The sequence below is a fragment of the Perca flavescens genome, chromosome 10, assembly GCF_004354835.1.
Source record: "Perca flavescens isolate YP-PL-M2 chromosome 10, PFLA_1.0, whole genome shotgun sequence".
NCBI classification, from domain to species: Eukaryota; Metazoa; Chordata; class Actinopteri; order Perciformes; family Percidae; genus Perca; species Perca flavescens.
The window spans coordinates 24809354-24817873 of NC_041340.1; the positions used below are offsets into that span (position 1 = coordinate 24809354).

Sequence of the window (8520 nt, forward strand, 5' to 3'; positions counted from 1 at the left end):
AAATCACATCATATGAATTTATTAAAATTGATAACCATCTGATGAGGAAAAAAAAGGTATTTGACCCCCTGGACAAACAGCAAGTATTCTGGCTCCTACAAGCCAGTTAGTCTTTCTTTAAGACACAGCCCCAATCCGAACCAATTATCTACATCAAATACACCTGCCTCACCTTGTTACCTGTATAAAAGACACCTGTCAACACCCAAACAACCAGCATCCAACATCACCACCATGGGCAAGACCAAAGAGCTTTCTACGGACATCAGGGACAAGATTGTTGATCTGCACAAGGCTAGGATGGGCTACAAGAGAATCGGAAAGCAACTTGGAGAGAAAAGATCAACTGTCGGTGCAGTTATCAGGAAATGGAAGAAGCACCACACCACCGCCAACCTCCCTCGGTCTGGGCCTCCACACAAGATCTTGCCTCGTGGGGTGTCCCTGATCATGCGAACAGTGAGGAATCATCCCAAAACCACAAGGGGGAACTGATGAATCAACTGAAGGCAGCTGGGACCACAGTTACAAAAAAGCGGTTGGTAACACACTACGCCGTCATGGATTGAAATCCTGCAGCGCACGCAAGGTCCCCCTGCTCAAGAAGAAACATGTACAGGCCCGCATGAAGTTCGCCATTCACCACCTGGACGACTCAGAAGAGGCCTGGAAGAAGGTGATGTGGTCAGATGAGACCAAAATAGAACTTTTTGGCCTCAACTCAACTCGTCGTGTTTGGAGGGCAAAGAACACCGAGTACAACCCAAAGAACACCATCCCCACCGTCAAGCATGGTGGTGGCAACATCATGCTTTGGGGGTGCTTTTCAGCCAAGGGGACGGGACAACTCCATCGTATTGAGGGGAGGATGGACGGGGCCATGTATCGTGGAATTCTGGACCGACATCTCCTTCCCTCAGTGAGAGAGCTGAAGATGGGTCGAGGATGGGTGTTTCAGCACGACAACGACCCTAAGCACACCGCCAAAGCAACAAAAGAGTGGCTGAAGAAGAAGCTCATCAAGGTTCTGGAGTGGCCTAGCCAGTCTCCAGACCTGAATCCGATTGAAAATCTTTGGAGGGAGCTTAAAATTGAGTTGCCAGGCGACAACCTCGGAACCTGAATGATTTGGAGGCTGTCTGCAGGGAGGAGTGGGCCAACATCCCCTGCGAAATGTGCACAAACCTTGTCACCAACTATAAAAACCGTTTGACATCTGTGCTGGCCAATAATGGCTTTTCTACAAAATATTAACATGCTGTTTGTCCAGGGGGTCAAATACTTGTTTTTCCTCATCAGATGGTTATCAATTTTAATAAATTCATATGATGTGATTTTCTGGAATTTTCTTTGGGATTCTGTCTTTCACTGTTAGAATGTACATATGATTAAAATTGTAGATTTTTGCATTCTTTGTAAGTGGGCAAACCTGCAAAATCAGCAAGGGGTCAAATACTTATTTCCCCCACTGTAATTAGCTCACATTTTTTAAGTGAGCACTACTTAATGCTACTGACTTGTTTTCTGGTTCAGTTTACAGACTGAAAATGACTATACAAGTAGCATATACATCTATTTAAAAAAAATTCTATATAAAAGAATGAAATGAGAAGGTTGTTTTAGATGAATCACATCATTTCTTTATTTTTTATTATCTGGCATTTGCATAGAACACCACCCTGCCATTTAACATATTTATAGTATTTCTATTGTTTAAAATAGGGATGATTTAAAAAATAAACTCACAAAAAAAATGTATATAGCACATGTTAAAATACAATAAAATCTCAAAGTCCTTCACCAAATAAGTAAAATCGATCATAATAAATAAATTGCAATCAGCAAATGGTCTGAAATGCATTAAACATTAGTGGAGGACAAAATGTATTTATTTTATTTATTTTTTGCTTTTTTATTGTCATCAGTTTAATGTAGGCTATATATCTTTTTATTTTTATTTAAGCAGCTGCAGGGATAATTTTGTATGGCAAGTTAATCTCTGATTCAATGTGAACAGCATAGATATAGAACGATCTATGGTGAACAGAAGGTGGCGCTAATTTGCATACTACACTGATTCCTTACCGCTCTTTGGAAAAACACAGAAGAAGAAAAGTTTGAACAACGCAGCAAGGCAGGATGCAACAGACAGTAGGCTTGCAGAAAGTTACTACCTACGGAGCAGCACTGGACTTACTGTAAGTTTTGAATGTTAACATTCCTTCACTTTTACTTCTTTTATACATGTTTGTATGTGTTTGTCTCAGAGAGCGTAGACCTTCTCCAAGCCCCCGCCCTTCACTGGCTTATCACAGTAGTCTTGTTGGGATTGGCAACTTGTCAGATATAGGTTAGCTGCTATAGAGCTAGCCACTTAGCGTGACCACTAACGTTACACACTCCAGCAGCACAACTAGCGACCTACCACTCCCAGACTCACTGAAGAATTGTACAAGGGATGAACGAGTCAACTGCCCGTGCCCGCCCACCTGTGTTGCGTCGGTTTTAAAACAAACGACCCTGCTGGAGGCAAGCTGCTTTTTATGACAAAGATGAATAAAGTAAAAACCCTTAACAGTAAAGCTTTGGTTTGTAGAAATGGCATTATTGTTGATTAACCATGCAGTAAGGTTCAAGTGTGGCTGCTTTTCTTTACAGTAATGTTAATTTTGCTTAATGGCTTTAGTAACTTGACACTTTGGGGCTCAAATGAAAAGATCATTAACAGGGAACATTTATAAATGGAAGTATTTATGATTTGACACTCTTTGAATGCTTTTAATTGTTCAGTTTCATATCAGTTTATGCCTTTGCATCTTGCTGTTCCAGTTTCAAGAAGTTAAGGAAGATAACTGGAGATGTAGTACCGATACCAGGTAATCCAATGAATGTGAATTCTTCTATCACCCCCCCTCTAAATACCAATAACTTAAATTGTTTTTTTTTCTCAGACAATGTTTTAGTGTGGTAACCCTAAATCATATGCACTCCCACATACACATATCATTGTTTTTTCTACTTGAAGATGATGGAGACCATATTTCCCCTACGCCGACAGACCATAGTGATGTCCTGCCCACCGGTGAACGACCTCATGGACCTCTGGCCTGCTCTCAAAATAGAGTCTGAAGTAATATGGATCAGCTCTCTCTTTTAAAGTGAAAACTGTGATTCTTTCTCATTTGGCTGATATTTTTGCTTTATAAATGTGTACAAGATTCTTCAAATTGAACAGTTTTTTTAATAAGTGTTGTTGCTGTATTCTCCTCCGGCTGTTATTTCTATGTAGTTGTATGCAGAGTTCCAGCGGATTACAAATCCGAACCTGCCCAACACGTGCTATGCTGAGCTTGACCGCCATCTTCCTCTAATGATGACCTTATTCAGACAGAAGGCACCAATAACTGGGAAGACAGCAGATGCTCTGGCTGAAATTTAAAAAATCCACGATAATCAGGTAAATAGATTTTTACACATTTCATAGCTTGAACCAGTGGAACATTGAACAGGTTCAATGATTCAAATGAGATTTGTGAATTTTGCAATTAGTCCACTTTGTGTTTGCCATTTGTCTGATTGCGTTAAAGATGTTAACAGGTTATTTGTGGACATATGTTCTGATTGGTCTGTTTAAAATCAGCTTTGTTCTGTAAACTCTTAAGTATACAATTCAGTTTTTATCTGACTAGGAAATCCATGACATCTACACCAAGCGCACTACTGTTCTCCACGCCCTTCCTGTGTTTTTAAGAACCTGCACGGTGAGTCTCCATAAGTCACTAACAGATTCTACTGTGTATTATCTAAACCGTTCATCTAAATACTAACTACAAAGGAACTGTATTGGCATTTTATTCAATGTTCAGTAAAACATTTTCTTGTAAATGTCTTTGGTTTCAGTCAACACTTAGATTCTCTGGTAATTTGGCTAATTCATACTGTATGTGCAGAAAATGGATTTTATGTTTTTCAACTCTTACAATGAGACCCAGGTCTCTTTTTGTAAAATAGGTATTGGATTTCAATGGGACTTGGTTAAGGAAAGACAAATTATGTCCTCTGTTCTGTTCCATGTGTTAGTTTGTGATTAGTATCTCTTTTTTCATTCATTCAGGATGAGTCCAATGAGCCAGAGCTTGATGGTGTTTGCAGTGGGCTTCATTACTTTCATCAGTGACTATGACGCAAGTCCAGTTCACTACCACCCTGTGAGAATCACTGTCATTGAAAGTGATGCCGTGGTCAGCCTCCCCAGACTTGGCGATGCCTTCCTGGTAATCTGTGGAGTGATCTATGCACTACACCTCAGCTATCCCAAAGCACTGACCAACACTTTTGAATTCACTTAAAAGATTTAACTTGGTCTAGAAATCCCAAAGTTGCAGACCCTCAAGAATGAACTAATGATGTAGAAACTCATCTGAAAAAAGGCTGCAGGGTAAAGCATTATAAAAGGCTAGTTCAAAGTTATCCTCTTTTGTCTAAATAATGCCTTAAAAAGTTACTGCACTACTGCAGGTGTTCAGCCAATAGGCCCAAACTACACAATATTCCTTTGTTCTCATTAATATAATGCAGAAGTACCGCTAATGTTTTGTATGTTTTTCTTAACCATTGTGGGCTGCGAAAGATGACCCACATTTCACTGTGCATTTGATACTGGTTATGTAAAACATTTACATTTTAGAGTTTTAAGTGAAAATGTTCTTAAACTCTATGACATTTTTGAAATTTCATCCAAATTGCTGCCCTGTTGCCTTACTCAGGAATTAGCCAGGAAGCCAAAAGCAGTGTTTTTTCTTTTATAGCTGTAACGAACAATAATTTGATTTTGGTATTATTGTTTTTGATTACTCTGACTATTTTCCTGACTATCTGATTAGTTGTCTGGTCAATATCAGAAATTTGTGATAAATATTTATTTCCTAGGGCCTTAAAGAAACTTCTTATTGGGACTTATTCACCGTATCCCCCAGAGTTAGATAAGTCCATACATACCCTTCTCATCTCCGTGCGTGTCGTAACTCTGTCTGACGCACCCACCGCTAGCCTAGCTTAGCACAGATCCTGGAGGTAACTGGCTCCATCTATGCTCCTAATAAGTGACAAAATAACGCCAACATTTTCCCATTTACATGTTGTGATTTGTATAGTCACAGCCTTTAAGAATAACAAGGTCACATGAGTCACAGCCATCTTCTAACTGTATGCATACTGGGAACTATATTCTCAGAAGGCAAAGCACTGGTACTTGGGCGGAGTGATTTGCTTGCAGAACTCTAGGTGAACTCTCTGCTCCTCACCACAGGGCTTTTCAGGTGCAAATCACTCTGCAGAAGTAGCAGTGCTTCGCCCTTTCTGAGAATATAGTTCCCAGTATGTATACGGTTAGAAAATGTCTGTGTCTTATGTGACCGTGTCTTATGTGTGTGTCAAATCACAACATGTGCTAAGCTAGGCTAGCGGTGGGTGCGTCAGACAGAGTTACGGAGATGAGAAGGGTATGTATGGACTTATCTATCTCTGGGGGATATGGTGAATAAGACAAAGTCCCAATAAGTCGGCGTGTTCCTTTTAAGTGACCAGGAACACATTTGGAAGGATAGAATCAGAGAATTTTGAGTTTTTTTTCTTAAAAATCTCTCAAATTTATTTATTTAATATATACTTTATTTATTATTTATTTGTAAGTATTTTTTAAATTATTTTTTTAATTTATGTTTATTTTTCTATTTCATTTTAACCTTTAACTGTTCAAAAGCAGACGTTCATGACTTTTAGATATATTAAGTTAGTTAAACTTAATGTAAGTTTTGAGTCACATGGTGTGGTTGTGTACTTATTTTTTAAAGTTCTGTGAACTTATTCCTGTGGTTTGAAAACTCAAAATTGTAAGTCATAATAACTGAAAATAATTTGAGTTCTGGTAACTTATTCGGGTTTACAGCGTACTATAAATATGTTAAATGGCAGGGTGGTTTTCTATGTGAATGCCAGATAATTAAAAATAAAGAAATGATGCGATTCATCTAAAACAACCTTTTCATTTCATTCTTTTAGATAGATGTTTTTTTAAATAGATGTATATGTTACTCGTATAGTCATTTTCAGTCTGTAAACTGAACCAGAAAACAAGTCAGTAGCATTAAGTAGTGCTCACTTAAAAAATGTGAGCTAATTAAGTATTTACTCAGAAAAAGCAAGCTTGATTAACTTAAAAACCATGAGCTAATTAAGTGTAATTTACTTAAAATAAACAAGTTGTCTCACTTAATAAGTATGAGCTTATTGAGTGTTACTTACTCAGAATAAACAAGCTATGTTCACTTAGAAAATGTTAGTTTATTAAGTATTGTTTACTCAGAACAATAAAGTTGCACTAATTTACCATTACTAAGTTCATTGAACTTACTTTTTTCAAGGCAGTGAGTTTCCATAAATTTTTTACTTGTTAAAATTTACAGTGTATAGGAATTTAACATAGGGGTGTATTTTATTCATTCACAAAGAAAATTGGTGTCCTTAAAGGTTGGATTTTTCCTAATTCTTTTAATTAAGGCATTAAGATCAATTTCTAAAAGATGATTTTTTTATGCTTCTTTTTAGTCATCTTTAGCATGGGTTTCTATAGAGCAGCACTGTATGATGTCCTCTTCATTGTCTTGGTTAACATTATCCTCACCTAGCGCCACTTCACAGCTAGCTGCTGCTGCTGTAACGTAACGTAATTTCATTGTGAAAGTAGGGGCTGTATGGAAAAACCTAGCCATGTGATATTTTTGACTAAAGTGTTTTGGGCCAGCCCAGTGTCAATTGAAAAAACAATGGGCTGCCGATCTAGGTCTACCACTTTTATGGGCCGGTTCATAGGCCGGACAAAAAAAAGTGCCCGGTATGCCAGATGGCCAGTCCGCCCTTGTTTCCTATCACATTCACTTCTGTAATCCAAGTCCTGAACTGGGCTACTTTTTATTTCTGTAGGTCACATCTGGTGCGTGCTATGGGCATCCATTGGAATCCGTCTTGGGAGTTCCTATGGGATCCTGTGGCTCTATAGGTAGCCCAGTCTTGGGTTGAACAGCTGATAAATAACTTTTTTAATTATAAAAACTTAAATGTATTCAAACAATATTCCCAACATTAGAAGAAGCTGCACATATTTTTGGTTAATAATTTATCTCAACGCTGTGACGTCCCACAATGGAACTCCCCCAGCTGGATTACTTCCGCATTGAAAAGGGGAATCCTCAGATTCCACATCATCTACGCGATTTACTGCAATCGCAGCAGAGAGGCAGCTGTGGTTGCCCTGTTACGCTCATAGAAAGACCGGTAGATAAGCTGCATTCCTTCACGCTCATCTCAACTTCAGTACTTTCAAATAACATCAAGGAAAACTGTGAGTCAATCTAAACATGGAACATACTGTGCCTCACAGTTCCAGTGCCACTGAAATCAAAGCTCTGTGTTTAAAATACCTTTACAGTGCCTCCAGCAAATTCTGTTTATTAATGCATAAAAAACTGCTAAGACACAAAAATGAAACGAAAAACATCTAAATAAGCTCAACCACACAGAAAGAGCCTTCTCATAAAGAGAAGAATTGAGTGAAAAGAACAGAGATAAGACAAGCCAGTTGCTATCTCAGCCATCATATTGTTGCTCGCCACATGAACATTTAAATTAGTCAGTCTTTCAGAGTTGAGAAATAAAGACTTTTTTTCAATTTTCCGAGTTACTGGGTTAAAGGTTTCCAAAACTTCTCAACCCATGGACAAAGTCACAAGAGAAAAGACAATTGGCCATTTTTATCATGTAACCAAGTAGGCACTTTTACAAGTATACAAAACCCTTCCCAGAAGCATTGAGGAATTGAAATCAAACATTTTAACAATTTCATTTAATTTCAAAGTTGGCCTACATGTAAAAAAAGGCAACATTTTAAAGGAGCAATGTCCTGATTCCACATTATATGGTTTACTATACATTACAAAGCTTGTGCTCAGAAAGCTAAGCCTAAAAATGAAATGTACTTCACATTTAGATGTTCTGCAAGACGATATTTAAACTGCTACTTTAAAACCTGCTGCCAATTTCAAATTTGGAAACGTAACTAAACGAAAACGTTTTTTTTTCCAGCTGTGAGCAGCTTCCAAGTATGTACGACACTAACAGTTGATTTCTGACTACATGTAGACCTTCTGTATTGGTGCTAAAATGTTCTAAACTGTTTAACACTCTTTGTGGCCTTCTTCGGGGACTTGCTCAGGTGTCATCACGTGACAGACCTGCCAACCTGTACGCATTTTGCGTAGTAGATACGCATTTTGACATCAAAATATGGTGATACGATTTGTCACTTTAAACTACGCGAAAATCAGGTGACTGCTTTGAGTTCACTCGATGTGCAGTAGCCGTCTCAGTCTAACACTTGATGGTAGTAGGCAGCTAAAACTTATGGCTAAAACAGGTAGCAGCCACGAGCATGCTGGAAATGCTCGACCAATCACACCGTCGGGT

At 38.4% G+C, this 8520-nt stretch overlaps 1 long non-coding RNA gene across 2 annotated transcripts; it reads left to right on the forward strand.

Annotated features, from left to right (window-relative positions):
- Window positions 1-2115: 2115 nt before the first annotated feature.
- On the forward strand, window positions 2116-5003 carry LOC114563087 (uncharacterized). Of its 2 annotated transcripts, XR_003693573.1 has the most exons (6): window positions 2116-2198; window positions 2830-2876; window positions 3026-3130; window positions 3290-3457; window positions 3690-3761; window positions 4115-5003. It is a non-coding gene; the product is annotated as an uncharacterized LOC114563087 (long non-coding RNA). The 2 variants fall into 2 exon arrangements; XR_003693574.1 differs by lacking the exon at window positions 2830-2876.
- The last annotated feature ends 3517 nt before the right edge of the window (window positions 5004-8520 follow it).